This window comes from Somniosus microcephalus, chromosome 6, assembly GCF_052327205.1.
Source record: "Somniosus microcephalus isolate GS21.2 chromosome 6, FLI_Smic_1.0, whole genome shotgun sequence".
Lineage (NCBI taxonomy): Eukaryota > Metazoa > Chordata > Chondrichthyes > Squaliformes > Somniosidae > Somniosus > Somniosus microcephalus.
The window spans coordinates 99,181,616-99,206,581 of NC_140992.1; the positions used below are offsets into that span (position 1 = coordinate 99,181,616).

Here is a 24,966-nt window from a genome sequence, read left to right on the forward strand (position 1 = left end):
GTGGATGTAGTGTATTTGGGTTTTTAAAAAGCATTTGATAAGGTACCACACAAGAGGTTATTACACAAAATTAGGACTCATGGGATTGGGGGTAATATATTAGCATGGATTGATGATGGGTTAATGGACAGAAAACAGAGAGTAGGAATAAACAGGACTTTTTCAGTTTGGCAGGCTGTAACTAGTGGGGTACCGCAAGGATCAGTGCTTGGACCTTAGCTATTGACAATCTATATTAATAACTTAGATGAAGGGACTGAGTATAACCTATCCAAGTTTGCTGATGATACAAAGTTAGGTGGAAAAGTAAGTTGTGAGGAGGATGCAAAGAGGCTGCAGAGAGATATAGACAGGTTGACTGAGTGGGCAAGAACATGGCAAATGGAATACAATGTGAGAAAATGTGAAGTTATCCACTTTGGTAGGAATGGTGAGAGACTGGGAAATGTTTGCATTCAGAGGGACCTGGGTGTCCTTGTACATGAATCACAGAAAGTTAACATGCAGGTACAGCAAGCAATTAAATCAAATCAAATCAAATCAAATCAACTTTTATTGTCATTGTTAGTGCACAAGTGCAGTACAACGAAATGTAGGCTTGCGGCTCCCGAGATTGTACATTTGGATTAAGACATTTAAACATTCAACATACATTTGGCTTGTAGTATATTAACATAAACATAACCATAATAAAGTGCATTGGTAGATGTGCAGGCTTTAGAGTTTATTTGTGGAGTTCAGTAGGATGACAGCCCTGGGAAAGAAGCTGTTCCTAAATCTGGTCGTACGGGTGCGAATGCATCTGTAGCGTCTCCCAGATGGCAGGAGGGTGAACAGACTGTGGCTGGGGTGGGTAGGGTCTTTGATGATGGACCGTGACCTCCGTAGACAGCGTTTCTGGTATATGTGCTCTATGGTCGGTAGCCGGGTGCCGGTAATACGTTGGGCAGTTTTGACTACCCGCTGCAGGGCTTTCCGGTCATAGTAGCTACAGCTACCATACCATACTGTGATACAGTTTGTCAGGATGCTCTCTATAGTGCAGCGGTAAAAGTTAGAGAGGATCAGGGGTGACAGATTACATCCCTTCAGCCTCCTTATGAAATATAGGCGCTGCTGGGCCTTCTTCACCAGAGAGGAGGTATTGAGGGACCAGGAGAGGTCTTCCGTGATGTGGACTCCGAGGAACTTAAAGCTGTCCACCCTTTCCACCACAGCCCCATTGATGTGGATGGGGGTGTGACTTCCGCCTTTGGACTTCATGAAGTCCACAATGATTTCTTTGGTTTTCTTGATGTTAAGGGCCAGGTTATTATCGGCGCACCACTTCACGAGATGCTGGACCTCCTCCCTGTAGGATGACTCATCGTTGTTGGTGATCTGGCCTACTACCGTGGTGTCATCCGCAAACTTGATGATGGTGTTGGAACCATTAACAGCCACACAGTCGTGGGTGAAGAGGGAGTAGAGGAGGGGGCTCAGCACACATCCTTGTGGGGCCCCCGTGTTCAGGGTCAGGGGGGGGAGGTGTTGTTACCTAATTTGACAGACTGGGGTCTGTTTGTTAGGAAGTCCAGGGTCCAGTTGCAGAGGGAAGTGTTCAGGCCAAGAGTTTGGAGTTTGGTGGCCAGCTTGTTGGGGACGATAGTGTTGAATGCTGAGCTGTAGTCTATGAACAGCATTCTGATGTAGGTCTCCTTACCATCTAGGTGATTCAGTGCCGAGTGTAGAGCAGTTGTGATTGCATCCTCCGTTGATCTGTTTGCACGGTAGGCAAACTGGTGTTGGTCAAGAGAGGCAGGAACACTGGCTTTGATGTGGGCTAAGACCAGTCTCTCGAAACACTTCATTATGATGGGTGTGAGTGCGACAGGTCGATAGTCGTTCAGGCACGTCACAGCCGTTTGCTTTGGCACAGGAATAATGGTAGCGGTCTTGAAGCATGTAGGGACTACTGCCTGGGCCAATGACAGATTGAAGATGGCGGTGAAGACATCAGCCAGCTGATCGGCACATTCCTTGAGTACCCGTCCAGGGATGCTATCCGGTCCAGCAGCCTTTCGTGTGTTCACTCCGCGTAGAACACCCCTTACGTCGGAGGTCGACAGAGTGAGCACCTGGTCTTCCGGGGGTGGCAAGGCTTTGGTAGCCGGCTCCCTGTTGTCCCTGTCGAAGCGAGCGTAGAAGTTGTTAAGCTCCTCCGGGAGGGAGGCATCGCTAACCGGGGGGCTGGTGTTTTTGCCCTTGTAGTCAGTGATGGACTGGATGCCTTGCCACATGCGCCGGGGGTCCGAGTTGTTGCGGAAATGATCCTCTATCCGCAGTGTCTGTTTCCTTTTGGCAGCAATTAGGAAAGCAAATGGTATGTTAGCTTTTGTTACAAAGGGATTTGAGTATAAGAGCAAAGAAGTCTTACTACAATTATATGGGGCATTGGTGAAACATAGAAACATAGGAGCAGGAGTAGGCCATTCGGCCCCTTGAGCCTGCTCTGCCATTTAATGAGATCATGGCTGATCATCCAAATACAATACCCTGTCTCTGCTTTCTCCCCATATCCCTTGATCCCTTTAGCCTTAAGAAATATATCTAACTCATTCTTGAATATATTTAATGAATTGGCCTCAACTGCCTTCTGTGGTAGAGAATTCCACAGGTTCACCACTCTCTGGGTGAAGAAATTCCTCCTCATCTCTGTTCTAAATGGCTTACCCCTTATCTTTAGACTGTGGGCCCTGGTTCTGGATTCCCCCGCCATCGGGAACACCCTTCCTGCATCTAGTCTGTCTAGTCCTGTTAGAATTTTATAATTTTCAATGAGATCCCCTCTCATTCTTCTAAACTCCAGCGAGTATAAGCCCAATTGACCCAATTTCTCCTCATACGTCATTCCTGCCATCCCAGGTATCAGTCTGGTGAATCTTCGCTGCGCTCCCTCCATGGCAAGAACATCCTTCCTCAGATAAGGCGACCAAAACTGCACACAATACTCAAGGTGTGGTCTCACCAAGGCCCTGTCCAACTGCAGCAAGACATCCTTGCTCCTGTACTCGAATCCTCTCGCTATGAAGGCCAACATACCATTTGCCTTCTTAACCGCCTGCTGCACCTGCATGCTTACCTTCAGCGACTGGTGTACACCTGGCCACATCAGGTCACACCTGGAGTACTGTGTACAGTTCTGGTCTCCTTACCTAAGGAAAGACATACTTGCCTTAGAGGGAGTGCAGCGAAGGTTCACCAGACTGGTTCCTGTGATGAGGAGATTGCCCTATGAGGAGAGATTGAGTAGACTAGGCCTATTTTCCTTAGAGTTTAGAAGAATGTGAGGTGATTGAATTGAAGCATGAAATTCTTAAGGGGCTTGACAGGGTTAATGCTGAGAAAATGTTTCCCCTGGCTGGGGAGTCAAGGACACGGGGTCACAGTCACAGAATAAGGGGTAGGCCATTTATGACTGAGATGAGGAGAAATTACTTCACTCAAAGGGTTGTGAATCTTTGGAATTCTCTATCCCACAGAGCTGTGGATGCTCAGTCGTTGAGTATATTCAAGACAGAGGTTGATACATTTTTGGAAACAAAGGGAATTAAGGGATCGTGCGGGAAGGTGGAGTTGAGGTAGAAGATCAGCCATGATCTTTTTGAATGGCGGAGCAGGCTCGAAGGGCCAAATGGACTACTCCAGCTCCTATTTCTTGTGTTCTTATGTAAGAAATCACACAACACCAGGTTATAGTCCAACAGCTTTATTTGGACTATAACCTGGTGTTGTGTGATTTCTTACATTTGTCCACCCCAGTCCAACACCGGCATCTCCACACTTATGTTCTTATGTACAAGATTTTTTGGGCACAAAGCTCTCTTTGGCCACTGCTGTGTGTCTCTATGACCAGACATAAAGAGACCTCATTCACTTTGGACAAACCGGACTATGTCGGCTTCCTCAGTTCTTTCTCTTCACCTGAAGGCACAACTACTTGTCCATTTCAAGCCACTCAAAGTCGACAAGTGAGTTTCTCTTTGGAAATTTTTACAAAGCAAAAATCATCAGCAAGATTTTTTTTGTAACCATGTCAGAGGACTTGTTTCCTAAAAGGTTTAGAAGATCCAGACAGTTCACATATCCTTAGGGCTGCTATTATATTTTATGGGGGTGGGGGGGGATAATTTTGTGACCCTTCATGTGTTTTATTTGAAGTTTATTTTTTTCCATGAAATCCCCTGGAGATATATGATGCACACTACAAACCGATAGTTCCCATAGCTTTCCATCACAGTGGTTTCCCTCCCGTCATGTCTGGGTCTGTTGTAGATGAATTGATAAGAGATTGATTGCTATGATTAGTCAACAACTCCATTATCATTGTATTGTGCGACTACCAGGATGGTAGAAGGCAAACTAGATGGACCTTAATCTTGTTTTCTCTAGCAATTCCTATGAGTACTGCAGTGGTAGATTGAGCATGAGTTTCAGTGCAATGGGCTACAGAATGACAGAGAGTGGGTTTACATCAACATTTTTCCATATGGAAAGTTTCCAATCTCGGTTGACATAGAGATGTGGCAAGTGGAGTGCAGGTACCTTTCCAGAGGGAATCCAGACAATCAGAGGGAGACTCAGCCTGACATAGCATTTCCTGGTCATTTCTATAAATAAGGGAACACTATATGCTGCTTTGATGCTAATTCGGTTTTGCTGAAGAAATTACTGTAGATGAGAAATTTTGCTCTTCATATTTGAAGAGCGGATGAGCACTGAATACATGTCTATACAGGTACATGGCTGTTTGCAACTGTGTTTTACTCACACGAGTTTTATTGTACTGCTTCAAACTTACAGTACAATCTTGTAATGCCCTTGCCTTTATATCGATTGCTGTTAAACTGACTACTCAACAGAGGTGTGTAAACTGCACGTTCCACTACAACTGGGTATTTAATCCTTTGTTCAGTAATGATCACATTGTATTGCTATACATGTTAAGTGTTCATGGATGTGTGATTTCCTGTATCATCTGTATGTGTGCAGGTGTTTTCATGTGCGTGCATGAAGGTAAGTATGTGTTAAATCATTTATAAGCACAAGTGACTAATTATAAGAGAGTCTGTGCCTGACTAAACGGATAGGAATCGTGTGTAATCATGGTTTGGATCTGATAACAAAATAATTATATGTGGGGTGCTTTATATAAATCACGAAAAAAAAAATTATATTCACTTTAAAATTACTTTCGTGCAGCTGCACTATCTACTATAAGCATGACGAATGTAGCAGGACTTGCTAGATTACCTTGATTGGACATTTGTAAGCAATTCTCGGCACTGACGCAAACCCCACAACTTTTGGCAAATGTGAAAGCTTGTGGTAAGGCAACACTTTATTAACAAAACGAGATACAGCTTGTAAAACAGACTTCTTGCAGCCTTGGCACAGACATGAAAAGCTAACTTCTTTCGCTCATGCTGACAGTGGCGCAACAATGGGCCTGGACTTTGATGTACTAGCATGCAAGGAGTTGGCTGGCAATGCTGATGACAGCCAGAATGCTCAGGAATTGAAACTGAAACCAATGAAATCGGATTCGAATGATCAAAATTCATAAAGTATGAAATGAGATCAGCATATGATTAGTGCATAAGAAGCATCTTGGGGCCCCATGCTACTCACACAGCAAGCTAGTACTTGGAAGCCCAGCTTTTGGCTAATGCTGTCACCTCATCCCGACCCTGTACCAAATTCTGGGGATGGGGGCATTTCATTAATGGAGGAGCATTGGAATACAACAGAGGCATCCACCCTAAGTGGACAGGGGAACTCACAATGGCACCTTTCTGCTCCAAGAGGGTGATACGAAGACTCGATCAAGCCGACGAACAAGATGCCACAATTTCTTTGCTTTCCCCTCTAGGGAACGGTGGGCCACTCTGGATTGATTTACCATTGTTTTGTACGTTGTTTGGGGTCCTCGGTAGGCCCAGAATTGGACTTACACCTGCTCTCAGCGCATGTAGGTCTTGCTGGGCCTAGCAAGGGGACGACAGACAGAATTCCCTGGATGCCCCCCAAACTGGAGATGAAAAATTGCGAGGGCAGACAGGTGAATTGCCTGCTCCCACAAGTGCGATTTATGAGCCACTGTAAGAGCGACGGAAACACAACAAATCCAGATTCTGCCCTAAAGAGTGATCCCCTCCCAGCCAGAGTAACATCCAACTTGCACGGTTTCCATGCCATAACAACAAGCCGAGGAATGGTCAGTGATGTTTGCGAGAGAGCATTCATTTCAGTGTGGATTGCTCAATTGCATAATACCAACATTAATATTAAGCAAGGCTAAACTCTGAAGAAAACCAGAAATTGGAATCACTGTGAATTCAGGCCAGTTGAAGCTTTCAAATTTTCTCCAGATCAGATTTTAATTTTTGTCCTGAAGAGAATATGGACAAACCAGAGGTCTGTCAGGTGTTTATCTACTAATTTGCCAATCAATAGGCAGATTTATGTGCTAATGAGGCTCAGCTTAATGCACAGTCATTAATTGGGCAACTAATTCAATATTAGTCACTAATCTGCTAATCACTTACTAATTACTAATCAGGCACAGCTCAAGTGCTGATCGATCACTAATTATTTTAGTGTTATGTACCAAAATAGTACAAATGCGTCTTGTTCATTCAAGTTGAAATTCAAGTCTGACTCTCAATCTAAATCACAGTGAAGTCTCTTTGCTGTTTTACATCACTATGGCAATAAGTTGTGTACAGTTGGAAGCCGCAGCTCTGTTTTTATTTACAGACAACTGCTTGAAATCTGATAGTAAACCAAACAGCTCAATATATTTAAGGAGTGCAAAGAGTTACTGTTTCATATCTCCAATGCTCTGTAAACACTATATTGTGCACTACTTGCAATATCTGATGGCAGAAACCTTAAAACAATAATAACAGAGAACAGTTTCAAAGGTTTAAGATACACGGAGTGTCGCTGATGTTCAGCGAGTCTCAGTATTTGGGTGTTGTCACAATCACCCCACAATCTACCTTTTTTTTCTAAACCTGTAAATGATGTGGTTTTGTTGTGTTTGAAAGTGCAGGCCAGTGTATTTTTATGATCCGGAATGCATGGAAGCAGATTCAATAATAGCTGTTAAAAGGGAATTGGATAAATGCTTGAAAAGGAAAATTTTGCAGGGCTTTGGGGAAAGAGCATGGGAATGGGATTAATTGGCCGGCTCTTTCAAAGAGCCGGCACAGGCACGATCGGCTGAATGGCCTCCTTCTGTATTGTATCATTCTATGATTCTATTTGCTAAAGTAAGTACTTTGAATAATGTTCAATCGATACATCTCCAATCTGTACCCAAGAGCAGAATACTTTTGCAGAGCTAGTGTTTATGGAGAGAGCTAGAATCAGGGATTGGTTTGCTCACTGACCATTATTTGCTGAGGTTCACTTCTAAAACTTGACAACCCTGTGGCTTGAAATTATTTTTGCAGCATCTGATTGTCATATCAACTATCCACTGAACACTGCTGCAGGCCATGCTTTATGATGACCTGTTTTTAGTGAAGGACTTCTATTGTTAGATTGTGCACTGGTAATTTGTTAACCTTACACTTGGGATTTTGTTGAATACAAGCCTTGTCATTATATGTGTTTTCAGCTTTCTTACCTTGAGGCTGAAGGCAACCTGTACAGAAATTGGATCTTGTGGCACTGAAGATGAATTGATTATAGTTTGAGTGCAAACAGCATATGAATTGTCAAGGTAACGTGAATTATATCAGTAACTGAGATCAGTTTAAGATCAAATGTTAAACATTCAATGTTTTGAGTTGCTGTGCTGCACGGAGAATGGGCATACCACTTGCAAGGGAGATGGACAGACAACCAAAAGAAGTCACACAGGTGGTGGTGTTGGGAAAGGCCTGGGAATAGCACAGCTGCCCACTTTCATGACATGGCCATGGTGTATGGTACCGAGAAAGGCAGGAATGAGAGAAATATTGAAATAACACATGGATCTCGCATAGCATTGCTGTTAGATAGTCTGCCGCAATAATTGTGATGTTTAGTTGCTAAAAAAGAATTCTGTTTAACTTTGGTCTGCTCAAGTACTGTGGATAAGTGTTATAAATAAGACACTTAAGAAAATCTGGGAATTGTAGCTGCTTGTTAATTGTGAGGTCAGTTAGAGGGCAATGATAGCTGCTTGTAATTTTCTGGCTCCAGATCTGAGAACCGAGCATTTCACTTTTTCTGTCAGCCCTGACTCAGTGGTAGCACTCTTGCTTCTGAAGGTCGTGGGTTCAGGCCCCGCTCCAGAGACTTGAGTACATAATCTAGACTGACACGCCAGTGCAGTACTGAGGCAGTGCTACAGTGTTGGAGCTGCCGTCTTTTGGATCAGATGTTAAGTTAAAACCCTGTCTGCCCTATCAGGTGGACATAAAGGAGGGAAAATTGGCTCGCACCCCCTTTGGGGTGGGAACTTAATGCCCCGAAAAAGTTAGCACCCCCATGCCCGCAATTCAATGGTAGTACCCCAAGCAGGAGGTGGGGCGCTACTGGAAGCGCTCCCTCTCGGGGCGCTCCCATTGAATATCATGATGCTACATTGCGCAGCACCATGCGCGCCGGCACGTAGCGCCGTGATACTACAGGCCTCCCGATTAAAGGGAAGGGGCCTAGCACAGCGCGCACCGGGGCCCTGCTGGACCACCGGGGAGCAGGGTGCCGGCAAAAGAGCCCAGCACTCAAGAGGAGTGCCGGGCTGACCGATCGTGGTTGGCACCCCGCAGGAGGAGGCGAATGGGGGCAGGTGCTGGCAGGCAGCCCAAAAAAAATGGCCGCCCGGCACCTGCCCTTTAATTATTGCTGCCCTGGCAACAAAAACGCTCCCCTGAGCCTGTCGGACATAGCATCCAGTGGTAGGTCAGGGAGCGAGCCAAGTTTGCGGCCAGGGCACGAGCGGGGCACTGTGCATGGCCACGATGTCATTGCCGGAGACGCGGCACCATGGGGCGCTACTGGCTACTGCCGCCGCTAACCTCCCGCTGAATTTCACGGGAGGCGCTACCAGTGCCGTGCCCGGGCGCTAGTTGCTTAGTGCAAAGCAACCGAATTTTCCCGCTAAAATATCTCATTGCACTATTCAAAGAAGAGCAGGGGAGTTCTTCTGGTGTTCTGTCCAATATTTATCCCTCAACCAACATCACTAAAACAGATTATTGCTGTTTGTGGGACCTTGTTGGGTATAACTTGTCTGCTGTGCTTCCTTAAATTACAACAGTGACTACGCCTGAAAAGTACTTAATTGGCTGTGAAGTTGTTTTGGGATGTCCTAAGATGGTGAAAGGCGCTATTATAAATGCAAGTTTGTTCACTTCATTAAGATTGTTTTGCCTCTTAAAACAAAGTGTGATATGTTGAGATGTGACATGTGAGGGCTGATTGTAACCCTGCCTGGCTGGCAGAAACTGGCAGGGGGGCGGGGGCGGGCAGACAGTTAAAATGGCCCACGGGACTTACCTAAACTGCCTTCACACAGGACCTGAGCAGGCTAGTTGGAGAACTGCTGGAAAGCGATGGGGTCTCTTCGTCTTCCTTTAAATATGCAAATCGCAATCCCACGACTGCCATTTTAACTGGTGGTTAGTGCGAGGAAGCCCTTGTGGTTTCCCCACCAGGCCCACCTGGTGGTAAGAGGCCCAGAATGGTAAGTGGCTTTTATTTTTTTTGGTTTTCTTCTGGGCCAGGATTGCTACTCCAGGCCCCACGGAGATACTTTAGATTCCACTGCCCCAGGCTTAACTCCCCCTCCCCCAACCGCGAGGCCCTCCCAATCCCAAGCGCCGGGTCCATTCCTTCGGGTCACCAGCGGCAGCCTCCTGCCTATTTAGATGAGGCTCAGGGGTTACAATGTCCTGGGCCTCATGCTGTGGGGGGTTGGATTTTATCCCCACCCATCCGAACCCCCACCCATGTTAAAATCGTCCCGATGGAGTAGAATGGATGTGTGTTAGATGAAAATGTTTTTTTGTTTGAAACCTATAATAAATTTTTAACTGGGACACTACCCTTTCCTCCCATTAAAAAGAGTTTCAATCTTGTCATCGGTAGGGAGAAGAGGCCAAACACTGCACATTGCCAAATGACATAGTGTGAAGAGTCTAATGATAGGAGTCCTTTACTAAAGCAGGTCATTGTAAAACACGACCTATATGATGAACAGCCAATACATTGCACTATAGAGTTGTGATTTAGGGGCTGCTGCCTGTGATTTGCACATACGGAATTCCTAATCTCAGTTGTGGGGAGATACCGAGAATAGTCAGAGCCATCCTCTGCTGCTATGAGGGGCATTGACCGGAAGGCCAAGGAACAGATCAGCTGTCCTTCCTCTTGACTGAGGCTGATCCAAGACAGGTGGAGACTAAGAATAGGAGAACAAAACAAAGTCTAAATCCAAAAAAAAACATGGTTGTCATCAGTCTCACTGCCTGTCCATAACAAAATTTGACAATTGTAGGAGTCAATGGGGAAATCTGCAGCTTTGCTCAAAACAGTAATGACAAAAAATATATTGCAACATGGTGAGAACCGTGATGGAATGGATCTTATGTCGGAATTTTTTCACTACTTCGGGATATTTGAAAACTCACGACTATTCTGTCAAATTACGAGAGAAAATGTCCTTAAAATATCAGTAGGTGGAGTTGAATTGCACAGACATGAACACACACAGCTTTGAAAGAAATTTTGACATGCAATTTACAAAATTATACAGGATTTTTCGGGACTGAAAAAGATACAAATTTACTGCATGTTTGCGGTGCCCAGTAAAAAAAAATCCCAGACACTTCAAAACACAGACACACTTGTTTAAAATCTCAGAGATGTCATTTCTGTAGTTGAAAAACAACTATTGATGTTGACCTTTGACCCACTGAGGATGCAGGGGTATATCCTAATCACCATGAATTTGATGTTTACGGCTCTCGTATCACAAGCTAACATAAACTAGCAACAAGAAATGGCTCTCTTCAACACAACTATCCTTTTGGAATAACAATCCTGCAACAGGGACAGGGGGTTTGCACCAATAAGGAACAGTCAGGGCTGCACCCCAAATACAACTCTGAACATAATGAAGTATCATATGATCTGTACCATTGAATCATTCCAAATAAGCTATCAGATCTTTTATTCCCCATAGAAATACAACACAGAAACAGGCCATTTAGCCCAACAGTCCTTGTGGCCGTTTAGTTGTGTTTTTTCTCCCTTCAATCCCATCTCCCATATCCTACAGTTATTTTACTTGATTCAAAGCCCTGAACTTTCTAGTCCTCCTGTCACTCTCTAATAAGCACTGGCCCATTTGTTTATTTTAAATGAGTCGATCATTACTGTATTTGATGACTTCTTATTCCAGTTTTCTAACACCCTCGAATTTGAAAATAGCTATCAAAAATTCCTTATAAATTTTTTATTCCAAATCTCCCAACTTATTTGGGCTGCAATCAGGTGCAGTAATCCGGCTTTGGGGAATCAAATCTGCCTGTGCAGATTTAGTAACGTGCACTGATTTTGCTGCTGAAAGTCTCTACTGGGAGCAGTCTTACTCTCACTTGTGGAGGAACTGATTGCGATGGGTTCTGCATAAGGGGACGGGTAATTGGGGACGTAGCACCATGGAGGTGGAAGAAGATGAAGAATACAGTGGTTGGTATTCAGGAAGAGGCCAATGCCAACTTATACTGGTGGGAGTCTTCTTGTATTAGGATTGGCAATAATGGCCATTTACACTGGAGCAGAGCTGGAAATCACAGTGCAGGCATTATCTAGTGGAAAAGTGAGGGTGGTTTACAGGATAAATCTGGTCTCCTTTTGGCATTATAAATGAACTACCACACTGATGTCTTCTTTTCCCACACCATGGTGGTTTAATATGATTATTTTTATCAACTGATTTTAAACTATATTCTTTCTCAATCTAATTTGCTATAAGTGTCAGCTGTGGCTCAGTCGATAGCACACACTCACCTCTGAGTCAGAAGGGTGTGGATTCAAGTCCCACGCCAGGGACTTGAGCAGAAAAGCTAGGCTGACACTCTCCAGTGCAGTGCTGAGGGAGTGCTGCACCATCGGTGGTGCCGTCTTTCGGATGAGACATTAAACCGAGGCCCTGTCTGCTCCCTCAGGTGGACGTAAAAGGGGAGTTATCCCCAGTGTCCTACCCATATTTATTCCTCAACCAACATAACAAAAACAAACAGATTATCTGGTCATTATCACATTGCTGTTTGTGGGAGTTTGCTGTATGCAAATTGGCTGCCGCATTTCCCACATTACAACAGTGACTCCACTTCAAAAGTACTTCATTGGCTATATAAATGCAAGTCTTTCTTTCTTTTAAGCAGTAGCTTAAGTCTGTTCTTTAATATCTATCTCCTACTCAACTTTAGATTATCTTAAATATCACAACAACAATCAGAAATGTACTTACATTTTTCATATTTAAGGATTTCCTGGTGCAGCAAAGCCACTACGATATGAGTGCATTCTCACATGACGAGATACCAGTTTTAGAGGAAGTGTGGAGTGGGGGCCATGTACTCCACCCGAAGATGAGAGGGAGAAGCAAAGAGGGAGGATCAAGCTAGCGCAGCTTGAGATTATCATAGAAACAGGCCATTCGGCCAGTCATGCTGCTCCTGTCTCTTTGAAAGAGCTATCCAATTAGTCCTACTCCTCCGCTCTTTCCCCATAGCCCTGCAAATCTTTCCTTTTCAAGTATATATCTAATTCCCTTTTGAAAGTTACTATTGAATCTGCTTCCACCACCCTTCAAGGCAGTGCATTGCAGATCATAACAACTCGCTGCATAAAAAAAATCATCCTCATCTCCTCTCTGGTTCTGATGTCAATTATCTTAAATCTGTGTCCTCTGGTTACCGACTCATATATCAGTGGAAACAGTTTCTTATTTACTCTATCAAAACCCCTCATAATTTTGAACACCTCTTTTAAATCTCCCCTTCTCTTCTGCTTTAAGGAGAACAATCCCAGCATCTCCAGTCTCTCCACATAACTGAAGTCTCGCATCCCCGGTATCATTCTGGTTAATCTCCGCTGTACCCTCTCCAAGGCCTTGACATTCTTCCTACAGTGTGGTGCCCAGCACTAGACACAATACTCCAGCTGAGGTCTAACCAGTGATTTATAAAGGTTTAGCATAACTTCCATGCTCTAAGAATTAAATTCCATTAGAAATGGAATAGACCTGGTAACAGTGCACCAACCCACTACTGTCTCCATGGTGTGTGCTGCGAAGATGGGGAATCTAATCAGGTTGAAAAAATAAAACAAAACTGAAGGAAAAAAAAATGAAAAGTTTAATTATTAAAAGCTTTAATAACTTCAGTCTTTAACAAAATGTTACAGCCGTTCTTCAAACCTCTTCATACTACTCTAGCATCAGTTTTAAGCTGTCACTGGCCTATATAGACAGTACATCAGTAAGTCCCACATTGATTTCAAGATATAATCAGTTCTAGTTAATGGAGTCCAATTTAATCAAAGTTTGACTAAATAATCTTCAAGATCACAAGATTAATATGGTTGAGGGAAGTCATTTGGCCCATCTTAGTTCATTCATCCAGAAAGACCCTACAGCTTCCCCCATACCCCACTGCTGTTTAAATAATTCCAGCGTTTTCACCTCCACTGCTCTACTCAGATGTCCAATCCGAGTATTAATCACTCTTCATATAAGAACAACTTCCAGACAACTGTCCTAAATTTGCCTTTACTTGTTTGAACCTGTGTCCTCTTGTTCTAGTCTTGCAATTTAGGTTGAAATAATTTTCCAGATTTATCTTTTCCACAATGCTTACGTCTATAAAAAGATGATACGAGTAATCTCATTTAAACCTAATAGAATTTGTTTTCTAGACAGCAAGGACAAACAAGGGGGTCAGCAAAACAGAAGCACACTTTACATTAACATTAAAAGCACAGCATTTGTTCATTAATTGAAGATAAATTGAACATTCGTCATACCTTAAACGAAATAGCATTTTGCTCAGGTCTAATTCAGTCTTGACTCGCTGATTGTTCTGAAGAGCAAACACAAGATAAACCACATGAGGAAACGTACTTTTGTTTGCGATGTTAGCTGTAGCTGAAAGCAAAATAAAAAATATTAGCATATACTTCATGGACCACTGACCAGCCCCTGAAAGGGGAAGCAGATTGCTTTTGTATTACTGACATGACTCAGCCTGTCGCTTCAGCACCCTTTACAAATTAAAGTTACAGTTTCTTTATACACTGGACTATTGAAATGAAAGTATATTTATTTGATATGGCCTACATCACTGTAGGAAGCAAAGTGCCACAGGCAGGTTCCCCTGATGTGCTGTAGAAATGCAACGTGACAGGTGACCTAAATTTGTCCACAGAAGGAAATAAATTCCTTGACTTAACATGGGCTAATGATGACAATTTGATCCTTTCGCTATCTGTCTTAAAGCCACAGTGTCTTGTCAATAAATACAAAGATTAAATGTCATGCATTTTAAAAGTACACTATTCTTTCACTATATCTGCCTTGTAAAATAACTTTTTGTGTAGCTAATACATAATATTATTCTGGTTATGTTTGCCAGAGATCTGCAATTAAATCAAATTCCATATCACGGCTTTCGGAGTAATGTTATTTAACTCTTCTAATGATTCTAAGTTTATCCATTGATCAGAAAGGTCCCCAGTGTATGACAGAATTAGCTCATTTCAGCCAGGAGAATGGTAAGGGTCCTAAAATTGGCCTCCCCATCCCTGGGTTAGAGAAATTCTGCTCCAGATTGCTATCCGGTGACTCCTGCTGGAAGGTTTGCATGTGCGGCTATCAGCTATCGGGCTCAGCTGTGATGCTCCTGGTGTTGAAAGAGTCAACCAAAACTCACTGTCAAGGCTCACACATGAACACTGGCTGCTTGGGTGAGGTGTTGTAGGTTGACAGGCACCTGTGAAACTGTACCCCCAGTAAGGAATCAGTGCTTTCGGAAATGGAGAGGAAGGGACAGGAGAAAACTGTTGAGGAGAAACAGTCATGTGATTCAATCTCAGGTGCCTGTGGTCCATGTCTGTCCATGTGACTCAGTTACCGGTAAAAAATCAACGTGCAGAAAGTGGAATAAATCAACCCTCATGAATTCCAGTTGTACATATTTGAAAGATAGCAGAGGCTGAGCTCAAGAATATAACACTGAGGATTGGATGAAGGATATCCCCAATTATGATCAAGGGCAGCCAATGATCGCTGATGGGAGAAGCCTATATAACTTACAGTATTTAGTTTAGAATAATAAACTTTACAAAATTACAGGTTTTGTAAGTGTGTTCTTCTACTTTTGTAAAAGGGGCATGGGTAATAGTCATCACTATTCTAACTTCCATACTGAGTATGTATCCAAGTCCCTGCTGGGTCAGATATGTTCGCCTTCCTTATTAAAGGCCTTAATACGCAACTTTTAGGCATGGATTCAGTAGGCCTGACTATTGCACTCTATGCAAGTGCAGTTGAGCCAGAAGTACAAACATATTCACAAGTTCATCCTTACTGATTATTCAATGAGGTTTGTTCCTCACATGCTCATAACATACAAACTGGATAGTTCAACAACAACTGTAACTTGTATTTATTTATACATATAGGGAGTTGTGGGAGAGATGGACATGGATCTGGGAGGCAAAAACATTTTCAGGGCTTTGGAGAGGAAAGGTAGGTTGAAAATAAGGCAATAGTTTGCAAGGGCAAAGAAGTTTTTTGAGGAGGGGGTTTTGACAGTGTTTTAAAAGGAAAGGTGCCAGTTCCTGAGGAGATAGAACTGTTTACAATGTCAACTAGCATAGGGGTCAGGAAAGGAAGTTAGATGATCTGTTAGGTAGGAATAGGGGAGATGGGACTAACTAGAGATAGATAGGGATTCAGGGCTAGGGTGTAGGGGCTGGGGGAAGGTTTGGTTTCGTGGGAAAGGGGTAGGGGGAGAGCCACCAGAGGCAGCTGAACAGATGGTCTCTATCTTGGTGACAAAGAAATCCGTGAGCTGCTGACACTTATTAGAGGTGAGGGTGGAGGGGGCAGGGGAGATAAGTTTGAGGAGGCAGGTAGTAGTGGAGAAAAGAAACTTGGGGGGGTTATCTTTCCCTTACATAATGATTCAAGACCAATGGCCGGTTTTGGCAAAAGTGAGCTAAGGCCTGACAGTGCTGGATGAAGTCCAGGCAGATCTGGCGACTAATTGCTAAGCTATATGTGCTTCAGTTTGTATCCCCTTAACTTGAGGGAGCAAAGATAATTGCTGTACGAGGGGGAATAACCAGAATAGAAGACGGTAAAGGATTTGCTGGGGACAAGGGCATCAAAGGTGCAGGTAATATTAACTGGGATAGTCAGAGTGTGAAAGGCTTAGAGGGTGCAGAATTCTTAAAGTGCATCCAGGAGAGCTTTTTGAGCCAGCATGTAGAAAGTTCTACAAGAGAGGGGGCGGTACTGGACCTAATTCTAGGGAATGTAGCCGGGCAAGTGGTAGAAGTGTTAGTAGGTGAGCACTTTGGTGACAGTGACCATAATTCAGTGAGATTTAAGGTAGTCATGGAAAAGGACAGAGATGGACCGGAAATAATAGTTCTAAATTGGGGGACGGCCGATTTTACTATGATAAGGCAGGATCTGGCCAAAGTGGACTGGGATCAGCTACTTGTAAGAAAATCCACATCGGAGCAATGGGAGTCTTTCAGAAAGGAAATTGAGAGAGCGCAATGGCAACATGTTCCTGTAAAGGTCAAAGGTGGGCCCAACAAGCCCAGGGAACCTTGGCTGTCAAGGGATATACGAGAATGGATTAGGAAAAAAAGAGGGGCTTTTGGCAGATACAAGGGACTAAAGACAGAGGAAGCCCTAGAGGAGTATAAAAAGTGCAGGGGGATACTTAAAAAAGAAATTAGGAGAGCGAGGAGGGGCCATGAAATAACACTGGCGAGCAAAATAAAGGAAAATCCTAAGGTGTTTTATAAGTATATTAAGGGCAAGAGGATAACTAGGGAAAGAGTAGGGCCCATTAGGGACCAAAGTGGCAATCTGTGTGTGGAGCCAGAAGATGTAGGTGGGGTTTTAAATGAATTTTTTGCATCTGTGTTCACTATGGAGAAGGACGATGTAGACATAGAAATCGGGCAGGGGGACTGTGATATACTTGAACATATTAGCATCGAGAGGGAGGAGGTACTAGCGGTTTTAGCAGGCTTAAAAGTGGATAAATACCCAGGCCCAGATGAGATGTATCCCAGGCTGCTGTGTGAGGCAAAGGAGGAGATTGCAGGGACTCTGTGTGGTAAACCACTGTTATTGTTGTTCACCGTTGTTGTTGTTGTTGCACACTGTTGTATCTATGCATGCCTCAGCTGGCTCCGCCCCTGGCTCCACCCACATGCCCAGGTATAAAGGTGACTGCTCTGCAGCCCCCTGCCTTCTTGGAAACCAGTCAACCACGAGAGGCATGCTCTGTTCTTTGTTAATAAAAGCCTTTTAGTTACTCTCCTAACTCTCCGTCTTTTATGAGTAATTGATAGCGCATCAATTTTATTAACAAAAACAAAATGTTGGCACCAAACGCTGAGCAGCAGGTGCTGCAGCAAAGGACGGCACCAAACGCTGAGCAGCAGGCGCTGCTGCATGCCCTCAGACCAACATGCCTGGACCTAGACCCTCAAGAGGCGGGTTCGTCTACCAAGTTTGCTGCGTTGCTTCGAAGCTTACCTGGAAGCCTCAGCCGTGACACTAGATGGAAACAAACTAAAAATCCTGGCCTCCAAGGTGGGCCACCAAGTCTACACGCTCATCCAGGACGCGACTACCTACGCGGCGGCTATCGATCTGCTAAAAGGACAATACACACGCCCGGTAAATAAGGTTTATGCCAGACACCTCCTGAGATCCCGCAAACAGCAGTCCGGGGAATCGGTGGAGGCATTCCTACGGGCACTACAGATACTCGGCCGAGCCTGCGATTGTAAAGAGGTATCGGCCGCGACACACACGGAGGGACTTATCCAAGATGCTTTCGTTGCGGGTCTCAAGTCCGACTACTCCCGGCAGAGACTGCTGGAGAAGGGCGAAATCGACCTGAAGAAGGCAGTGTCCCTCGCGCTCTCGCTAGACGCGGCCCACCGGAATATGGACGCATTCTCGCCTAACCGCTCTGCACCGTGGACGCCGCAACCCTGGGTCATGGGACCGCCACCCCCGGCACCAACTGCTGCAGCGATGTCCAAGGGCCCGAAATGTTACTTTTGTGGCCAGGCAAAACACCCCAGAGCACGCTGCCCAGCGAAAAACGCTACCTGCTCTGGCTGCGGGAAGAAAGGACAATACGTCAGCGCCTGCAAAGGTAAAACCGCTAACGCCAGCAGCGCCGCGTGTGAACCATGGGGGCAGCCATCTTGTCCGCCATCTTGGACACCTCCAGCCGCGTGGGGATCGGGATCATGGGCGCAGCCATTTTGTCCGCCATCTTGGACGCCTCCAACTCCAATTGCGGGTGACCCGGACTCAACCACCGCCTCGTCTGACGACCACAGTGACTCGCTCGACAATACGATGGCCTCTGTGACGCTGGACCAATCTCTCCCTCACCAACTGTCTAGGTCCATGATGGACATTACGGTAAACGGCCGCACCACTACCTGCCTTTTCGACAGCGGGAGCACGGAGATCTTTATCCACCCCGACACGGTGCGCAGTTACTCTCTCTCGGTCCTGCCAACGCGCCATCGGATCTCTATGGCTTCCAAATCCCATTCAGCAGACGTCGGTGGCTACTGTGTAGTGACCCTTTCAGTAAGGGGCACAGAATACAAAAATTTTAAACTTCTTGTCCTGCCCCATCTCTGCGCTGCCGTTCTACTGGGGTTGGATTTTCAGTGCCACCTTAAAAGTGTCACATTAGCGTACGGCGGACCCCTCCCCCCACTCACAGTGCGCAGCCAGCAGCTTTTAAATCGCCCACCGCGCACCATTTGCAGCCTCTCCACGCTTAAAGTCTCCCCCCCCCCCTTGTTCGCTAACCTCACCCGCGACTGTAAGCCCATCGCTACCAAAAGCAGGCGGTACAGTGCCGGGGATAGGAGCTTCATCAAATCCGAAGTAGCAAGACTCCTGAAGGAAGGGATTATTGAGGGTAGCACTAGCCCATGGCGAGCACAAGTGGTGGTAGTGAAGAATGGCGAAAAACAGCGCCTAGTTATTGACTACAGCCAGACGATCAATCGCTACACCCAGTTAGATGCATACCCACTCCCCCGCATATCTGACATGGTCAATCAGATAGCACAATACCGGGTGTTCTCGACGATTGATCTGAAGTCGGCATACCACCAGCTCCCCATCAGGGCTGAGGACCGCCAGTACACAGCTTTTGAAGCTGACAGTCGTCTCTACCACTTCCTCCGAGTCCCCTTCGGCGTCACCAACGGGGTTTCGGTCTTCCAAAGGGAGATGGACCGAATGGTTGACCAGAACGCGCTGCAGGCCACCTTCCCCTATCTAGACGACGTCACCATCTGCGGCCACGACCAGCAGGACCATGACGTTAACCTAGAAAAATTCCTCCGTATGGCCCAGTGGCTGAATCTAACATACAACAAGGACAAATGTATGTTCCGCACCACGCGCCTCGCCATTCTTGGCTGCGTAGTGGAGAACGGAGTCATCGGCCCCGACCCCGACAGAATGCGCCCCCTTATGGAGCTCCCCCTCCCCCACTGCCAAAAAGCACTGAAGAGATGCCTAGGGTTTTTCTCTTACTATGCTCAGTGGGTGCCCAACTATGCGGACAAAGCCAGACCCCTCATCAAGTCCACCTCCTTCCCCCTGACAGCAGAGGCATGTGCAGCCTTCACTCTCATGAAAAGAGATATTGCGAAGGCCACAATGCACGCAGTGGATGAGTCCATCCCTTTCCAAGTGGAGAGTGACGCATCCGACTTCGCCCTAGCTGCAACCCTTAACCAGGCGGGGAGACCCGTGGCCTTTTTCTCAAGGACCCTCCAGGGCCCCGAGATTCGACACTCCTCTGTCGAAAAGGAGGCCCAGGCCATTGTGGAAGCAGTGCGACATTGGAGGCATTACCTGGCCGGAAAACGATTTACCCTGCTCACTGACCAGCGTTCAGTAGCTTTCATGTTTAACAATAAGCAGAGGGGCAAAATCAAGAACGACAAGATCTTGAGTTGGAGAATTGAACTCTCCACCTACAATTACGATATCTTGTACCGGCCCGGGAAACTCAATGAGCCCCCAGATGCCCTATCACGTGGTACATGCGCCAACGCGCAGGTTGATAGACTGCAGACCCTCCACAATGACCTCTGCCACCCGGGGGTCACCAGGTTCTTCCATTTCATCAAATCCCGTAACCTGCCCTACTCCATCGAGGAGGTCAGGACCATGACCAGGAACTGCCAAATCTGTGCCGAGTGCAAACCGCATTTTTATAGGCCAGACAGAGCAAGCCTGATCAAGGCCACTCGCCCCTTCGAGCGCCTGAGCGTCGATTTTAAAGGGCCCCTCCCCTCCTCTGACCGCAACGTGTACTTCCTCAACATAATTGATGAGTACTCCCATTTCCCGTTTGCCATCCCTTGCCCAGACATGACCAGTACCACGGTCATTAAAGGTCTGAATGACCTTTTCGCCTTGTTCGGCTTCCCTAGCTATATCCATAGCGACCGGGGCTCATCCTTTATGAGCGACGAACTCCGTCAGTACCTGCTCACGAGAGGTATTGCTACAAGCAGAACCACCAGCTACAACCCCCGGGGGAACGGCCAGGTGGAAAGAGAGAACGCGACGGTTTGGAAGGCCGTCCTCTTAAACTTAAAATCTAAGGGCCTTCAGACCTCTCGCTGGCAGGAGGTCCTCCCTGCGGCACTCCACTCCATTCGGTCACTGCTCTGTACGGCCACCAATGCCACCCCCCATGAAAAAATGTTCACTTTCCCCAGGAAGTCCACATCGGGGACCTCGCTACCGACATGGCTGACGCCTCCAGGACCCGTCCTACTGCGGAAGCACGTGAGGTCCCATAAAATGGACCCCCTGGTCGAGAGGGTGAGCCTCCTCCACGCCAACCCCCAGTATGCTTACGTGGCGTACCCGGGCGGGCGGGAGGACACAGTCTCCATACGAGACCTCGCACCTTCGGGGGCCCCTGAAACACTACCATTGCCATCCACCACTACCCACAACCCAACCCCTGTAGACAGCATGCCGCAGCCCCAGAACCCGTCACTGACCACCCAACCACTCAATGAGACGCCAGATTCAACGTTGGATGCTGCACCATCACCGCCGCCACCACGACGATCAGGACGGCATACAAGGCCAACTGATAGACTTACTTACACGAACCTTTAGTACACTTTACCCCGCCGGACTCAATTTTAAACAAGGGGTGAATGTGGTAAACCACTGTTATTGTTGTTCACCGTTGTTGTTGTTGTTGCACACTGTTGTATCTATGCATGCCTCAGCTGGCTCCGCCCCTGGCTCCACCCACATGCCCAGGTATAAAGGTGACTGCTCTGCAGCCCCCTGCCTTCTTGGAAACCAGTCAACCACAAGAGGCATGCTCTGTTCTTTGTTAATAAAAGCCTTTTAGTTACTCTCCTAACTATCCTTCTTTTATGAGTAATTGATAGTGCATCACTCTGACACAAATTTTCAGAACCTCTCTGGCCACAGGGGATGTGCCAGAGGACTGGAGAACAGCTAACGTAGTACCATTATTCAAGAAGGGTAGTAGGGATAAACCAGGGAATTACAGGCCAGTGAGCCTAACATCAGTGGTAGGGAAATTATTGGAAAAAATTCTGAGGGACAGAATTAGTCTCCACTTGGAGAGACAGAGATTAATCAGGGATAGTCAGCATGGCTTTGTCATGGGAAGATCATGTCTGACCAATTTGACTGAATTTTTCGAGGGGTGACTAGATGTGTGGATGAGGGTAGTGCAGTGGATGTGGTATACATGGATTTCAGTAAGGCTTTCGATAAAGTCCCGCATAGGAGACTGATCAAGAAGGTAAGAGCCCATGGGATCCAGGGTGCCTTGGCACATTGGATCCAAAACTGGCTTAGTGGCAGAAGGCAGAGGGTGATGGTCAAAGGTTGATTTTGTGACTGGAAGCCTATGTCCAGTGGGGTACCGCAGGGATCGGTGCTGGGTCCCTTGCTGTTTGTGGTCTACATTAATGATTTGGATGTGAATGTAAAAGGTATGATCAGTAAGTTCGCAGATGACACGAAAATTGGTGGGATGGTAAATAGCGAGGAGGGTAGCCTCAGTCTGCAGGACGATATAGATGGGTTGGTCAGATGGGCGGAACAGTGGCAAATGGAATTTAACCCTGAAAAGTGTGAGGTGATGCATTTTGGAGGGACTAACAAGGCAAGGGAATAAACAATGGCCTAGAAATTGGGTTGGGGCGCCAAACTGGCGCAAAAGTCGCCTGAGCGCAGGATTTAGCGCAGCGTTCGAGGCTTTAGCGATCGTCAGATATTCAGTTTCATTGCTCCTCGAGGGACACAGGGCGAGGCTCGAGGCGCTCCGCGTCCCTCTTAGGGCGCTGAAACTGAATATTGCAGCACAACGTGCCGCAGCGCCACACGCTGCGGCACGGCATGCTGCGGTACTGCAGGCCTTCCTCCCACTGTTAAGGGGGAGGTGCCTGCAACAGCGCGATCCCCGCTTGCGAGTGCCGGCAAATGAGCCCGGCACCAAGGAGAAGTGCCGGCCTCTCGGGAAACAGCCGGCAATGCCGCGGGGGGGTGGTTAGGAGGTCGGGGACGGAGGTGCTGGCAGGCGGCTGCCGAAAAGGCGGCCACCCCGCACCTCCACCTTAACTTGCGCCGCTGCCGGCACAGTAAGGCCCCGTGAACCGGGCGAGGGTAGCGAGTGGCGCAACTGCGCCGTTCACTACCAAATATCGCGAACGGGGCATGAATGTGGTGCTGCGCACACCGATGACGTCATCAGTGGCGGCGCAGCGCAAATGCCTAACGCCACCATTAGCGCCCCTACTGAATATTGCGGGAGACGCAGCCAGTGGCGCTACAGCCACTGACTGCCACTTTAGGCGCTAACAGGTGGCGCTACTCACCCAATTTCTCCCCCATAGAATGGTAGGACCCTAGGAAAGACAGAGGATCAGAGTGACCTTGGTGTGCATGTACATAGATCCCTGAAGGCAGCAGAACAGGTGGAGAAGGTGGTTAAAAAGGCATATGGGATACTTGCCTTCATTAGCTGAGGCATAGAATATAAGAGCAGGGAGGTTATGATGGAGCTGTACAAAATGCTGGTTAGGCCACAGCTGGAGTACTGTGTGCAGTTCTGGTCGCCACACTTTTGGAAGGATGTGATTGCATTGGAGAGGGTGCAGAGGAGATTCACCAGGATGTTACCTGGGCTGGAGCGCTTCAGCTATGAAGAAAGACTGGACAGGCTGGAGTTGTTTTCCTTGGAGCAGAGAAGGCTGAGGGGGGACCTGATTGAGGTGTACAAAATTATGAGGGGCATAGATAGGGTAGATAGAAAGGAACTTTTTCCCTTAGTAGAGGGGTCAATAACAAGGGGGCATAGATTCAAGGTAAGGGGCAGGAGGTTTAGAGGGGATTTGAGGAAGAACCTTTTCACCCAGAGGATGGTTGGAATCTGGAACTCACTGCCTGAAAGGGTGGTAGAGGCAGGAACCCTCACAACATTCAAGAAGCATTTGGATGAGCACTTGAAATGCCATAGCATACAAGGCTACGGACCAAATGCTGGAAAATGGGATTAGATTAGACAGGGATTGATGGCCGGCGCGGACGCGATGGGCCGAAGGGCCTCTTTCTGTGCTGTATAACTCTATGACTCTATGGCCTAGAAATTGGGTATAGCCCCGCTTGAGGCGCTAGAACTGGCGGTGCGCAAAGTTTATAGCCAGACGAAACTTATCGCTGCCTGGCGAGATATTGGGTTGCATCGCCCCCAAAGGGGATTGAGGCGCTAATTCAGCCGTTGCACGTGCTCCTAAGGCACAAATGTTCAGGCGCTACTCAATATTGACGCGGACGGGCGCAGCGCAGGTGATCTCAATTACGGGAAACCACGAGACTTCCAGGCGCCGGCTGGCTCTTAAAGGGGTGGGTCAGTCAGCCTGAGCTTCCACACCCAACGCCCTGTAGGCCTCAGATTCGGCGCTCGCCCTTCTCTGGCGTTAGAAACTTGTTGAGCATGGAGAAGGTTAGACAGAGAGCAGAGCGCTTCAGCACTGAGGCTCTGGACCAGTTGGTGGCTGCAGTTGAGCACCATCGAGATGTCCTGTATCCGGACAATGGCAAGAGGCTGAATCAGAAGGCTTACCGACGATCTTGGAGGGAGGTTGCTGTGAGGGTCAACTCCAGCAGCATGGCGACCAGGACCCCTGTTCAGTGCAGGAAGAAATTCAACGACCTCACACGGATTGTTAGGGTGAGTGATGGTTTAGCAAACTTCTGATTCCCTCCATCTGCAGCTGACTTCGGGCACCCTGCTGCAATGATGCCCCAATGGCCATCTGTCAGCAAGCACCCATGGCCCTTTCTGGGCACACACATGGACAGATGTCTCAAGGCCTTATGTAAGGGCTCTTGCACCATGGGGGGCATGCGATGATGTCTCAAGGCCTCATGTAAGAGCTCTTTCACCATGGGGGGCATGCGATGATGTCTCAAGGCCTCATGTAAGAGCTCTTTCACCATGGGGGGCATGAGATGATCTCTCAAGGCATCATGTAAGGGCTCTTGCACCATGGGGGGCATGAGATGATCTCTCAAGGCATCATGCTACAGGGTAAGACTCTCACCTTTTT

The 24,966-nt window shown here is 46.8% G+C and overlaps 1 protein-coding gene across 3 annotated transcripts in view; it reads right to left on the reverse strand.

Annotated features, from left to right (window-relative positions):
• LOC147115947 (serine/threonine-protein phosphatase 2A regulatory subunit B'' subunit alpha-like) overlaps positions 1-24,966 on the reverse strand; it is a 472,008-nt gene that overhangs the window by 291,535 nt on the left and 155,507 nt on the right. For 2 of the 3 annotated variants that reach the window (XM_085990625.1, XM_085990628.1), the window contains exon 3: positions 14,071-14,126. The gene's annotated coding sequence lies outside the window, so the exon portion shown is untranslated. Of the gene's footprint in view, positions 1-14,070; positions 14,192-24,966 lie in introns of all 3 variants that reach the window. The other variant, XM_085990626.1, reaches the window with a different exon arrangement.